The following is a 14,924-nucleotide window of genomic DNA, read 5'->3' as shown; positions in this document are numbered from 1 at the left end:
TCAGCCTCAGTAACTTGGTGATGTCCTAAGCAATTCGATGAGACCCTGTCTCAAAAAAAAAAAAAAAAAAAAAAATAATAATAATAATAATAATAATAATGAGGGAAACTAGGGATGTCGCTCATTGTCTAAGCACCTCTGAGTTCAATCCCTGGCACCAAAGAAAAGAAGAAACAAACCATCTGGATTTGCATCTTATGACATTTTCTTGTCTTAGTGGAATGCTCCAATTACTCTAATTGTGCTTTAATAAAACATCCTGAGTACTTGGGTTTATGTATATCCATCTTCAGGACATCCCACCCCGCTGAGGAGGGGGAATGAGAGAACAAGGGCCAACATTCCCTGGTTTCTGTTCAGCTACAAAAATGATCAATGGGAGGAGAAGAGATCAGTATGACCCTGGAAGAGCTCTGTCCACACTTCAAGAGACTGCTGTGTACATGTACCTTTAACCCACGAGTATCTCCCCAGCACCAATGAGACATGGGGTGTCTAAGTCCATGCAGGCTGCTACAACAAAATACCACAGACTGGGTGGCTTATAAACAACAGAAGCTTATTTCTCACATTCTGGAAGCTGGGAAGCCCAAGATAAAGTCTCTAGCGTGTCTGGGGTCTTGTGACGACTCAGTTCTTCAGATGGTGTCCTCGCATGGCATAAAGGGCTTCAGAGTTCCCTTGGACCTCTTCTATAGAGGAACTAATTCCATTCATGAGGGCTACTCCTTCCAATGACTCCCTAATACTTTCCTGCTGGAAATTAGATGTCAACATAGGAGTTTTATGGAGATAAAAACATTCAGACCTTAGCAGGGAACCTCAGGCCCTTGAGGTTCCCCCGTGTTTATTCAACCACAGTGTTCAGATAGCACTTTCCGTCCTTCCCAGGCCCTGTAACCCCTGACAACTCTTCCCTCTGCTTCTACTAATCACAGTGACTCTAGTCACCAGTCCTGAACCTCATGTCAAACTCCCTTGCACTTCACAGGCCCATCCTGAAAATCTGGGATTAGATCCAGGTACATCCTCTTTCCTCTTTCCTGTGACCCTGTCCTGACCTCTAAGACCTTGAGTCCCCACCTGTCTGAATCCTTTTCTCCTTCAGCTTCTGTAACCATGTCTAAAACTAAGACTGCTTCCTGGGACCTCTGTGCATTTGTAATACCCTGTATCACTGATATCTGAAGCACTGTTTCTGAAGCAACCTGACAGGCCAAGGCCTTTTAGATACAGGTGTGTGTATGTGTGTGTGTGTGTGTGTGTGTGTGTGTGTGTGTGTGTGTGTGTGTTACTGATGTTGTGGGTGTTCAGATTCTAGATGACTTAATCCAGTTTTGCCTCTGTCCAAGAATGAATGACTTTTATTATGTGGTCAGTGCAACAATTCCTCATTATCTGGTATACTTCACCACTCTGGGACCCTGCAATAATAGCCGCAATCTAGGTTTATCTATTATCCCTGGGGACCTCCATGAGTCCTGCCATCAAACCACACTAATCACTATGCCTGGACTTTCCTCTCTGAACACTTCCCCACAGAATCATAGACAGTAGATGATGGCAACAACAATTAACCTGGAGCTCACAATAAAGAATTGAGACTGCCAATAGGTCACAGGAATCCCACGGTGGAATACCAGTCTGGCTCTTCTCTGAGTCATCCATCAGTCTAATATGTTGGCAAAGATAGAATCTCAAGACATATTTATAAAAAAGAAGCATGACCTGGGGCAGCCAATCTACAATTAACAATTAAAAACTTGCAAGTCTCATATGTGGTGATTATTTATCTGTGGGTACCTGTGTTAGTCAGTTTTCTGTTACTGTAACAAATACCTGAGATAATCTACTTATAAAGAGAAAAGGTTTATTTTGGCTCACAGTTTTGGAGGTTTTAGTCCATTACCAAGTAACTCTGTTGCTTTGGGCTTGCGGAAGCACATGATGGAAGAAACAGATGGTGGACAAAACTGCTCAACCTCCTGACTGGAATGCAAAAGAGAATAAAAGGAAGAAACTGGAGTCCCACACTCACCTTCAAAGGCATACCCCAATGAACAAAGACTTCCTTCCCTCTGAGACTCACAATATTAGAGTTTCTGCAGCCTCCCAATAGTTCCATTTTGAGGAATAAATCTTCAACACATGACTATTTGGGGGACATTTAAGATCCAAACAATAGGAGTAGCTACAGTGACCATATTGAATTTCACCATTGGTGGTGGTTATTATCTTTTCTTCTTTATTCACAGAGTTTTTTTTCTGACATGACCTTCACCATATCACAGATGCCAGCAGTAGGCAAATTACAGACAAGACAAGACAGATCAATTTGGAGAAAGCAAACAAGCAAACAAAAACTAGAGGACAGCATTTTAACTTTGCCTGTGGAAACAGATAACATTATTTCCCATCTTCTCTTCATGGGTTCTAGGAATAAACAGGCACTCCAGGAATATTCCCCTGTTCCTTCAAGAACACACCATTATCTACAAATCAAGTTCAAATTCATTTATGTGGTTGCAAGAACCTCAATAGTTTAACTTTATTTATGCTCTTTTTTCAAATTATTATTAATTCACTTTATTCCCAAACTTACAGAAATCCATCTCAGAGGGATAATATGAACAGGGCACAATGTGTTGAACTGGCTTTAGTCTCAGGACAGATATTTGGAGACCACCTCATTTAGTCCTTGTAGCTATTTTCTACACATGCCACAATTTTCCCCCAGGGATCTTTTTTATTTGTTTTGTTTTCTGCTTGTTTCACTGATTTTACTTGCAAGTTGAAGAACCAAGTCTAGCGCATATACCTGACTTTCTTTTACATACCAAATTTTCTTTAAATGCATCTTTTATTCATTTTTTCCTCCCTGAAATAGAAACACTTCTAATTCTTCCATATTTGATGGACACATAGTAATTGTACAGATTATGGGGTCCATTGTGGTGTTTCAGTTCTTGTGTACATTGCACAATGATAAAATCAGGGTAATTGTTATATACATTCCCTCAAACATTTATCATTATTTGTGGGCCACACCTCCCTTCTTTCCATGCTTGAGTTTGGAGCTGCAACTTTATTTATATCTAGTTTAGAAGTACTTAAATACTCTTAAAATTTTTTCATCTTTGTCAACCACAGTGCATAAATATGATATTTTCCAATATCATTTCGAAGTGTGAGGTATTTATAAATTACTTTGGCAGATGCTGTGTAAAGATCATAAAGCTGTTCTTAATTTGTACATGAATTTATAAGTGGTTTTACCATTTGTTGGAAGAAACATAGAAACAATCTGTCTTCATTCCATTTCACTGTTTTTTCTCAATTTGACTTCTATAAGCTTCAACTGACTAGTATACACCAATTCAATACAATTAACTCAAATGATAGGGACAGCTCATCAACAGATGTCATTAACACATAACGAGTTCTAATTTTAAGATTTTCCAAAGTGATTGTAAAAGCCTTCTTTGACAAATATGATAACTTAACACAACTGGTAATTTCACATCACTAATATGAAGATCCAAAAGATAATGATTGAAACTGGTGTCAGATTTTCATATTCTAGTTCCTTAAGAGAAACGTTCCAAGAACTATCTCAATAGAAACCCTCAAAAAGCATTTAATACAGGGCTGGGAATATAGCTCAGTTGGTAGAGTGCTTACCTTGCATGCACAAGGCCCTGGGTTCTAATGCCCAGCACCACCACAGAAAGAAAAAAATTAATAAAAGTCAACATCTATTCTCAAATTAAAACAAACAAACAAAACCTTTGCCTCAGAGAGGAAAAGAAGAGAACTTCCCCAGCTTGAAAGTGGTATCTGTCAAAACTAATCTCAAACATCAGTCACAAGACTTTGGAAAGTTGCATGCACTATCAGCAGAGTTTTATTTGAAGAAAAAAATTCTGTCTATGTAACCAATCAATGTAAGCACATCCATACAGTATATCTATATGCAATCTACATAATTATATGTAATATATCACATGTAGTTATCAATATGACCAAATAAAAATCTTGTATCAAAATTTTATATTTATCCAATATTCATTTCATAATACTTAGAAAAACAGAAGCTATTTTTGAGGTTTTTTTGTTTTTGTTTTTTGGTTCTGGGATTGAATGTAGGGGTATGTAACCACAGAGTCAAATCCTCAGTTCTTTTTTTAAAAATTATTATTGTTTTTTTTTTAATTTTGAGACAGGGTCTCACTAAGTTGATTAAACCCTCACTAAATTGCTGAGACGCTTGGAATTTGGGATTCTCCTGTCTGGGCCTCCGGAGTTGCTGGGATTACAGGTGTGCACCACTGCACCCAATTTGACAATTCTTAAAGGTTTATTCTCTTGAGCATTTTGTGGATTATTTAGCTAATTCATTCAATACATTTTAGGCAGGTGAGCAAGTTTTAATTGGGGAAAGGACCACTACTCTCATTATGATAAAAACAGAACATTTCACACTTGTCATCTTCTTTGCTGTTTTTGGTTTTGTTTTGACACGATGACAAGAAATGGGATTGAGAAAATGAGGTCATTTTCTCTGGTACAGTATTAGTGAATATTTATTTTTAAAACTTTCCCAGATTTAGTGAGGTATGATTGACAGATAAAAATTGTATGTATCCAAGGTGTACTATGTAATGATTTGATATACAATGTGAAATGGTTACCACAATCAAATTAATTAACATACCCATCACCATACAGGTACCATTTTATAATAGGGGGTGAGGACATGTAGGGTCTACTCTCTTAGCAAATTTCAAGTCAACAATATATTCACCTGGGCTGGGGAGATAGCTCAGTTGGTAGAGTGCTTGCCTTGCATGCACAAGGCCCTGAGTTCGATCCCCAGCACCGCAAAAAAAAAAAAAAAAAAAAAAAAAAAAATATATATATATATATATATATATATTCTCACCTGCTATACAGTGGATTTCCAAGACTTATTAATAAGTGAAAGTTCATTTAAACATTTTCCCATTTTCTTTACTTTCTGGCTGCTGGAAACCTCCTCTCTACTCACTGGACCTATGATTTGACATTTTTTAGGTTCCACATATATGTGAGATCTTACGGTATTTGTCTTTCTGTGTCTCTTCTTTTTTCACTTATAATGGATTTCCTTTTTTTTGTGGTTGAATTATAGTCCATTCTAGAACATATCACATTTTCTTTGCCCATCTATCTGTTGATGGACACGGGTTGTTTCCATATCTTGACTATTATAAATAATACTGCAGTAAATATGGGAAATATCTCTTTGAGATACTGATGTCATTTTCCTTGTATATATACCCAGAACTTGAATTTCTGAGTCATGATAGTTGTTTAAAAAAAATTTTTTTTGAGGAACCTCCACACTGGTTTTCATAAAGGCTATAGCAATTTACATTGCCACCCATAATATACAAGAGTTCCCATTTTCCCACAGTTTTTCATAACAATGGTGGTACCAATTGACATTTCCCACCCACAGTATACACATACCACCAATTCTTGCTATCTCTTGTCTTTTTGAGAGTAACCATGTTAACAGACATGAGTTGATATCTCATTGTGGTTGATATTCATTTCCCTGATGATTAGTGATGTTGATCAGCTTCTAGTATAGGCAAATATTTGAAATCAGACTTCTTACAATATACCAACATAAATTCTGATACAGCTGAATATGATGAATGAACATAATAAGCTTTGAAACTTCTTCTGGCCAAGGAGCTAATTTTACAGTGAAAGAAAAAGAGCAATGTTCTCATGACCATAGAATTCACCAAATTTACCAAGTCCCCATTATATACAGGCCATCATCTGGATGCTGAACTGGTACGAGGTTGGAATACTTTTCTATGGGATGGAGGACATTCTTGAATTAGTGGCCAAAGTGACTAATATCAGATGGTGAATCTCTCATAACCAGAATACCAACTCCAGAAATTTAAGTGTGAAAATAGAAGTCTCTCTTCTCACTACCACCTGTAAGAACCACTCATACATATTTTTTTCCAGTCTCTGAAACTTTAGGTGCTGCTGGGTTAGATCATAGTTCTCAAAGCAGTAATGGTTCCTTTGAAGCCCGCAACGATGCTTCTTCTGTTGACCTGGAAGCTAAGACTGACACATGGCCATTTTGAGCTCCACTGAATTACCCTGTAAAGAAGAAATGAACAAGTGAGGTGCCACAGCTATTTTAAGCCCCCAAGATATCAGCAGATGTCTTTAAAAGTTCAACAATAGTAAAAATCAAACCTAAGAGAGATGTTTAAAATTTAAAGCAAATTGGAAAAACTTCTATAGACCTGAAGAAGCTGATCTCTCTAATTCAGTCTGTGAATAGTGCTGCCATTGAAAAAGAGAAGAAAATTGCATAAATCATACTGATGGAATTGTTGAAGAGTTGAAGACAATTTATCCTCAGTTAAGAAAGAACAAAACTTTCTTGAATGACTGAAGGTCTATCCTAGATATCTACCTGTCAAATTCTAAAACTATAAAGACACGTTATATTTAATGGAAATAGATGAGAAGGAGAGAGAACTATTATTCAAAGATTTAAAGACCAAAAGATTTTTAAATCTTCATACAAGAGAAAGAACATAAGCAGGCCCTAAGCATAAAATTTATTATAGATATTCTAAATATACTCGATTCCCACTATAAATCCACATAATATCATCCACTGTTTTTTTGGATATTACTTACCTTGTTTGGATTTTTCATTGCTGTATGTTTGTGTTTGAGGCAGAAGAATCTTTTGCAAGCATAGAACCTAAAAGAGTATTTTACCATGATCTGCATCTACAAAAAACTACGAAGGATTGTGATTGTGGACTGGGCAACAAATTTAAATGATTAGGATGACTCTCACAGCAAAGGTATTAAGTACCTAGGTAAAGCATTATTGTTATGAACTGTAGGATTCAAAAAAGATAACAGTATGAAAATTGTTTCTGAACACAATTTAAAATTATTAAATAATGCTAAAAGATAAAAAAAAACTAAAACTTGACATATAATAGGGAGCTCAATAAATGTCAATTTCCTTCATTTCGTATACCCAAATTCTTTACAAAAGCACACAGAAACAAAGGAGAGGTGGAAAAACCTAGACTTTATAAAAAATAAGGACAGACAAATGTTAGAAACAATTTTATATTCAAACTGAAGCAAGAGATGATTCCTCATAGGTTTAACCAAAAATTGTTGGACGCTAGCATAACTGGGTCAAAAGAAAGAGAAACCAAATTTTAAAAACTAAAATAGGGAAAGATCTAAAATAACTATATGATAAAGTCATTAGAAACTATCTTGTACAATATATACACTAATTTTTAAACCTAAGCAAAAATTACAAGTATAGAAACCTGAAAGAATACATGCAAGGGGAAAAGACAGAGGGGAGAGGCGTACAAAGCTGTCTTACAGATAACTGGATTAGAGGGTCAATCAATATAGATTCATTAAATAAAAAGAGAAGTTCAAAAAAGCCACACCAGAACTCGGACAGCTGGGAGCGCCGTAAAGGAGGCCGCTCGGCACAGCGCTGGGACTCGGAGCAACCACTGGGGCTGCCCAGGGGAGGAGTGGCGAGGAGAGCTGTGTGGACTCAGGACACCGGGGCCTGCCCTGAGGAGGAGGAGGAGGAGCGTGGCCACTTGGATTTGGAGTGACTGCACCAGAGCTACAGGCGGTTGCCAGAGGAGAAGCTGCGTGGCGAGCTGTTTGGACTCAGACCACTTCTGAACCCCGGGGCCTGCCCAGAGGAGTAGGAGGAGGAGGAGGAGGAGCGCGGCAGGTCTTTTGGACTCGCAGTGACTGCATTAGCGCTCCAGGCGGCTGCTCCGAGGAGAAGGCGAGTGGTGAGTTGTTTGGAATTAAAGTGACAGCTCCTGAACACAGGGGGGCTGCCTGGAGGAGAAGCGTGGTGGGACGCTTGGTCTTGAGTGGCCGCACCAGAGCTCCGGGCGGTTGCCCAGAGGACCTGTGCTGCGGGTCACGTGGACTCAGAGCCACTCAGAGCGACCGCTCCTGAACACCCGGGGGGGTTATCTGGAGAAGGAGGAGGAACGGGGAGGGTCACTTCGACTCAGAGTGATTGATTGCCCAGGGCTACGGGTGGTTGGGGGAGGTGGAGGCACGCAGTGAGTTTCTTGGACTCCTAGTGACCGCACCGGAATATTGGGCGGCTGTCTGGAGGAAGAGGCGTGTGGCGGGTCTCTGGGATTCAGAGTGATTGTACAGGGCCCCAGGTGGCTGCTCAGAGGAGGGGCCGCATAGCCAGGCGATTAGGTGCAGAGCAGGGTCCCAGGATCTAGGAGGCTTCTTGGTGGAAGAGCCGCACAGAGACAGGCTTAGGGTGGAGCGAAGGTTCCAGGCCTGCGGGCAGATTCTCTGAGGAAGGGCAGCCTAAGGAGAGTCATCTTCAAAGGGTGAGGCTCCCAGGCCCAGGAGGTAGGGCCGGGCCCCTGGGAACTTTGCAGAGGAAGGCAGCCCAGCCCAGGCGGTAGCTGTAAATTGAGGGGAACCTCTAGGAGGGAACTGACCAGCGAGACCTCCCCACCGGGTGAGTCTTCCCTGCTGGGTGAGGTTTCCCCACAAGGACGGTAAAACCAGAGACTCAGGCCGAAACAGGCCTTGCCTCAGCCCACAGCCTAGGTCCCCTTTGGATGACCATTGGTCAACAAGTGGAGGCACCTCTGCCCACTAGCAGGGATTATACCCCACCTGAAGGCCACCACTCCTAGAGAGGCAGCTTCCTTGTGGAGCACCGCATTATCAACTTCCTCCAAGACTTCAGCCTACTGAAGGCTAAGGGGGGATATATATAGAAATCTTCAGGGACATTGTAAGTCAATAGAGGAAATCTGCAATATCTCAGCGGTCCTCTGATACCTGAACAATATGAGAAAACAAGGAAAGAAAATGTTGCAAACAAATCTAGATGTTACATCAATAAACCCAGTGACAGCATGGCAGAAGAAATGACAGAAAAGGAGTTCAGAATGTACATAATTAAAATGATCAGAGAAGCAAACGATGAGATGAAAGAGCAAATGCACGCACTGAATGATGAGATGAAAGAGCAAATGCAAGCATTGATTGATCGCACCAATTGACAGTTAAAAGAGCAAATACAGGAAGCAAAAGATCATTTCAATAAAGAGTTAGAGATATTGAAAAAAAACCAAACAGAAATCCTTGACATGAAGGAAACAATAAACCAAATTAAGAACTCCATAGAAAGCATATCCAATAGGATAGAACACCTGGAAGACAGAACCTCAGACATTGAAGACAAAATATTTAACCTTGAAAACAAAGTTGAACAAACAGAGAAGATGGTAAGAAATCATGAACAGAATCTACAAGAATTATGGGATATCATGAAAAGGCCAAATTTAAGAATTATTGGGATTGAGGAAGGCCTAGAGAAACAAACCAAAGGAATGAACAACCTATTCAATGAAATAATATCAGAAAATTTCCCAAATCTGAAGAATGAAATGGAAAATCAAGTTCAAGAGGCTTATAGGACTCCAAATATACAAAATTACAACAGACCCACACCAAGGCACATTATAATGAAAATACCGAACATACAAAATAAAGACAGAATTTTAAAGGCTGTGAGAGAAAAGAACCAAATTACATTCAGGGGGAAACCAATACGGATATCAGCAGATTTTTCAATCCAGACCCTAAAAGCTAGAAGGGCCTGGAACAACATTTTTCAAGCCCTGAAAGAAAATGGATGCCAACCAAGAATCTTATACCCAGCAAAACTTACCTTCAAATTTGACGATGAAATAAAATCCTTCCATGATAAACAAAAGCTAAAAGAATTTACAAAAAGAAAGCCAGCATTACAGAACATTCTCAGCAAAATATTCCATGAGGAAGAGATGAAAAACAAAGAAGCAAATCAGCAAAGGGAGGAATTATCCTAAAGGAATTGTCAAATAAAGGAGGAAACAAGTTGTGTCAAACAAATAAATAAATAAAATTTTAAAAATGAACCAAATGACCAGGAAACCAAATCATATCTCTATAATAACCCTGAATGTTAATGGCCTGAATTCATCAATCAAAAGACATAGACTGGCAGACTGGATTAAAAAGAAAGATCCAACAATATGTTGCCTGCAAGAGACTCACCTCATAGAAAAAGATACCCATAGACTAAAGGTGAAAGGATGGGAAAAAACATACCATGCACATCGACTCAGCAAAAAAGCTGGAGTATCCATCCTCATTTCGGATAATGTGGACTTCAAGCCAAAGTTAGTCAGAAGGGATAAAGAAGGTCATTTCATACTGCTTAAGGGAAGCATAAATCAGCAAGATATAACAATCATAAACATCTATGCCCCAAACAGTGGCTCATCCATGTATGTCAAACAAATCCTTCTCAATTTCAGAAACCAAATAGACCATAACACAATAATACTAGGTGATTTTAACACGCCTCTCTCACCACTGGACAGATCTTCCAGACAAAAATTGAACAAAGAAACCATAGATCTCAATAACACAATCAATAATTTAGACTTAACGGACATTTATAGAATATACCATCCAACCAAGAGCGAATACACTTTCTTCTCAGCAGCACATGGATCCTTCTCTAAAATAGACCATATATTATGCCACAAAGCTAATGTTAGCAAATACAAGAAGATAGAGACACTAGCATGTATTCTATCAGATCATAATGGATTGAAGTTAGAAATAAATGAAAGAGTAAAACACAGAAACTATTCCAACATCTGGAGATTAAACAATATGCTATTATATGATGAATGGATAACAGAAGATATTAGGAAGGAAATTAAAAAATTCTTAGAGGTAAATGAGAACAAAGAAACATCATATCAAAATCTCTGGGACACTATGAAAGCAGTACTTAGAGGGAAATTTATTTCATGGAGCGCTTTAATAAAAGAAGTAAAACTCAACAAATAAACGACCTAACACTACAGCTGAAAGCCCTAGAAAAAGAAGAACAGAACAGCACCAAAAGTAGTAGAAGACAGGAAATAGTTAAACTCAGAGCTGAAATCAATGAAATTGAAACAAAAGAAACAATACAAAAAATTGACAAAATAAATAGTTGGTTCTTCGAAAATATAAACAAAATTGATAAACCTTTAGCCACACTAACAAAGAGAAGACGAGAGAAAACCCAAATCACTAAAATTCAGAATGAACAAGGAAATATCACAACAGACAGGATTGAAATACAAAACATAATTAGAAGCTATTTTGAAAATCTATACTCCAACAAAATAGAAAATTTTGAAGGCATCAACAGGTTTCTAGAGACATATGAATTGCCTAAAGTGAACGAGGAGGACATAAACAATTTAAATAGACCAATTTCAAGTACTGAAATAGAAGAAGTCATCAAAAGCCTACCAACAAAGAAAAGTCCGGGACCAGATGGGTTCTCAGCCGAGTTCTACAAAACCTTTAAAGAAGAGCTCATTCCAATACTTCTCAAAGTATTCCATAAATAGAAGAGGAGGAAACCCTCCCAAACTCATTCTATGAAGCCAATATCACACTGATACCTAAACCAGACAGAGACTCATCAAGGAAAGAAAATTTCAGACCAATATCCTTAATGAACATCGATGCAAAAATTCTCAACAAAATTTTAGCAAATCGCATACAAAAACATATTAAAAAGATAGTGCACCATGATCAAGTTGGTTTCATCCCAGGGATGCAAGGTTGGTTCAACATCAGGAAATCAATAAACGTAATTCACCACATTAATAGACTTAAAGTCAAGAATCACATGATTATTTCAATAGATGCAGAAAAAGCATTTCATAAAATACAGCACCCCTTCATGCTCAAAACACTAGAAAAAATAGGGATAGTGGGAACATTCCTTAACATTGTAAAGGCCATTTATGCTAAGCCCATGGCTAATATCATTCTAAATGGTGAAAAACTGAAAACATTCCCCCTAAAAACTGGAACAAGGCAGGGATGCCCTCTTTCACCACTTCTATTCAACATCGTTCTTGAGACTCTGGCCAGAGCAATTAGACAAACCAAAGAGATTAAAGGGATACGAATTGGGAAAGAAGAACTCAAACTATCCCTGTTCGCTGATGACATGATTATATATTTAGAGGAACCTGGAAATTCCACCAGAAACTCTTAGAACTCATAAGTGAATTCAGTAAAGTAGCAGGTTACAAGATCAATGCCCATAAATCCAACGCATTTTTATACATAAGTGATGAATCTTCAGAAAGAGAAATTAGGAAAAGTACCCCATTCACAATAGCCTCGAAAAAAATAAAATACTTGGGAATCAATCTCACAAAAGAGGTGAAAGACCTCTACAATGAGAACTATACAACACTAAAGAAAGAAATTAAAGAACACCTTAGAAGATGGAAAGATCTTCCATGTTCTTGGATAGGCAGAATTAATATTGTCAAAATGGCCATACTACCTAAAGTGCTATACAAATTCAATGCAATTCCAATTAAAATCCCAATGATGTACCTTACAGAAATAGAGCAAGCAATTATGAAATTCATCTGGAAGAATAAGAAACCCAGAATAGCTAAAGCAATCCTTAGCAGGAAGAGTGAAACAGGGGGTATTGCAATACCAGATCTTCAACTCTACTACAAAGCAATAGTAACAAAAACGGCATGGTATTGGTACCAAAATAGAAAGGTAGATCAATGGTATAGAATAGAGGACACGGACACAAACCCAAATAAATACAATTTTCTCATACTAGACAAAGGTGCCCAAAATATGCAATGGAGAAAAGATAGCCTCTTCAACAAATGGTGCTGGGAGAATTGGAAATCCATAAGCAACAGAATGAAACTAAACCCATATCTCTCACCATGCACGAAACTAAACTCAAAATGGATTAAGGACCTCGGAATCAGACCAGAGACCCTGCAGATTATAGAAGAAAAAGTAGGTCCAAATCTTCACCTTGTTGGTCTAGGACCAGACTTCCTTAACAGGACTCCCATAGCACAAGAAATAAAAGCTAGGATCAACCACTGGGATAGATTCAAACTAAAAAGCTTTCTCTCAGCAAAGGAAACTATCAGCAATGCGAAGAAAGAGCCTACAGAATGGGAGAATATCTTTGCCAATCATACTTCAGATAGAGCACTAATCTCCAGAATCTATAAAGAACTCAAAAAACTTTACTCTAAGAATTCAAATAATCCAGTCGACAAATGGGCTAAGGAAATGAATAGACACTTCACAGAAGAAGATCTACAAGCAATCAACAAACATATGGAAAAATGTTCAACATCTCTAGTAATAAGAGAAATGCAAATCAAAACCACCCTAAGATTCCATCTCACCCCAATTAGAATGGCGATTATCAAAATACGAGCAACAACAGGTGTTGGCGAGGATGTGGGGAGAAAGGTACACTCATACATTGCTGGTGGGGCTGCAAATTAGTGCAGCCACTCTGGAAAGCAGTGTGGAGATTCCTTAGAAAACTTGGAATGGACCCACCATTTGACCCAGCTATCCCACTCCTTGGCCTATACCCAAAGGACTTAAAATCAGCATACTACAGAGACACAGCCACATCAATGTTCATAGCTGCTCAATTCACAATAGCCAGACTGTGGAACCAACCTAGATGCCCTTCAATTGATGAGTGGATAAAGAAACTGTGGTATATATATACAATGGAATATTACTCAGCCATAAAGAATGATAAAATTATGGCATTTGCAGGCAAATGGATGAAATTGGAGAATATCATGCTAAGTGAGATAAGCCAATCTCAAAAAGCCAAAGGACGAATGATATCGCTAATAAGTGGAGGATGACACATAATGGGGGGGAGGGAAGGGTTAGTGTTAGGGTTAGAGTTAGGGTTAGGGAGGGGGGCAAGTATGGAGGAAGGAAGTACTGTATAGAGGGTAAAGAGGGGTGGGAGGGGTGGGGGGAAGGGAAAAAATAACAGAATGAATCAAACAACATTACTCTATGTAAATTTATGATTACACAAATGGTATGCCTTTGTGCCATGTACAAACAGAGAAACAACATGTATCCCATTTGTTTACAATAAAAAAAAAAAGAAAAAAAATTTACAAGTATAAAATTGGCATAATATGAAAAAGAAAACAAAACTTGGGAATCTTCTATTTCAAATTTCAGAAAATCTTTCCCTCTCTAGACATTAAGTTGATTGTACTGCCTTCTCTTTGTAACCTTAATTATATTGGATGGTTTGGCCTCCATCTAATCAATCAGAAACTTTTACCTTATTACAAAGATAGTACCCCTTGGCTCTCCCAAAGTCTGGGGTTCCTAGAAGGTACTTAATAATCTTGCCATCAGTCCAATGTGTCCTCACCTTTGCTTGTTGTCTCTCTTCACAACCCAGGTAGTTGGTACATGTCTGCCAAGCTGAGATTGAGTTGATGAACAGGCCCTTGTCCTTCTGAAGTGCAGATTTCCCCAAAGCTCATGACTTTTGGACAAATTACCATACTCTAGTGAATGGTTCTGCTCCACTAAGTAATGTCTGTAAGATGATGACTCAGCAAAGGTGTCTAGGTACAGAGGTGTTTCACAGTTTATTAAGGTCCTTCTTTGGGTTTACAGCTTTATGTCCCTGTGGGAACCAACCATCTAGTTGGTTGAGACTTGTTTATACATTGTGATCGCAAGTTGGACTCTCTTCACTCTCAAATCTTCTATGATTGTGTCTGAATCCTAACTTTACAGTGATCTCTCCACCAGAGGGTCCATGTTCTTCTAGCAATTTATCACCTCTCATCACAACTCCTACCCTTAAAACTCACCTACACATCTGTTCTCCGTAGTACTAATATGTCTCTACAATTTAAGAGGAAGCAAAATATCATTTTCCCCCCAGG

At 38.4% G+C, this 14,924-nt stretch overlaps 1 long non-coding RNA gene across 1 annotated transcript; it reads right to left on the bottom strand.

Moving 5' to 3' along the window:
* Nucleotides 1-5,197: 5,197 nt before the first annotated feature.
* Nucleotides 5,198-14,476, bottom strand: LOC306658750. Its single transcript, XR_013763140.1, has 3 exons — nucleotides 14,399-14,476; nucleotides 6,724-6,790; nucleotides 5,198-6,171 (listed from the first exon to the last, which is right to left on the bottom strand). It is a non-coding gene; the product is annotated as an uncharacterized lncRNA (long non-coding RNA).
* Between the last annotated feature and the right edge of the window lie 448 nt (nucleotides 14,477-14,924).

The sequence above is a fragment of the Sciurus vulgaris genome (assembly GCF_902686455.1).
Source record: "Sciurus vulgaris genome assembly, chromosome: 4".
Lineage (NCBI taxonomy): Eukaryota > Metazoa > Chordata > Mammalia > Rodentia > Sciuridae > Sciurus > Sciurus vulgaris.
The sequence above is the reverse complement of the archived record's forward strand: the minus strand, read 5'-3'. Positions and strand labels throughout refer to the sequence as shown.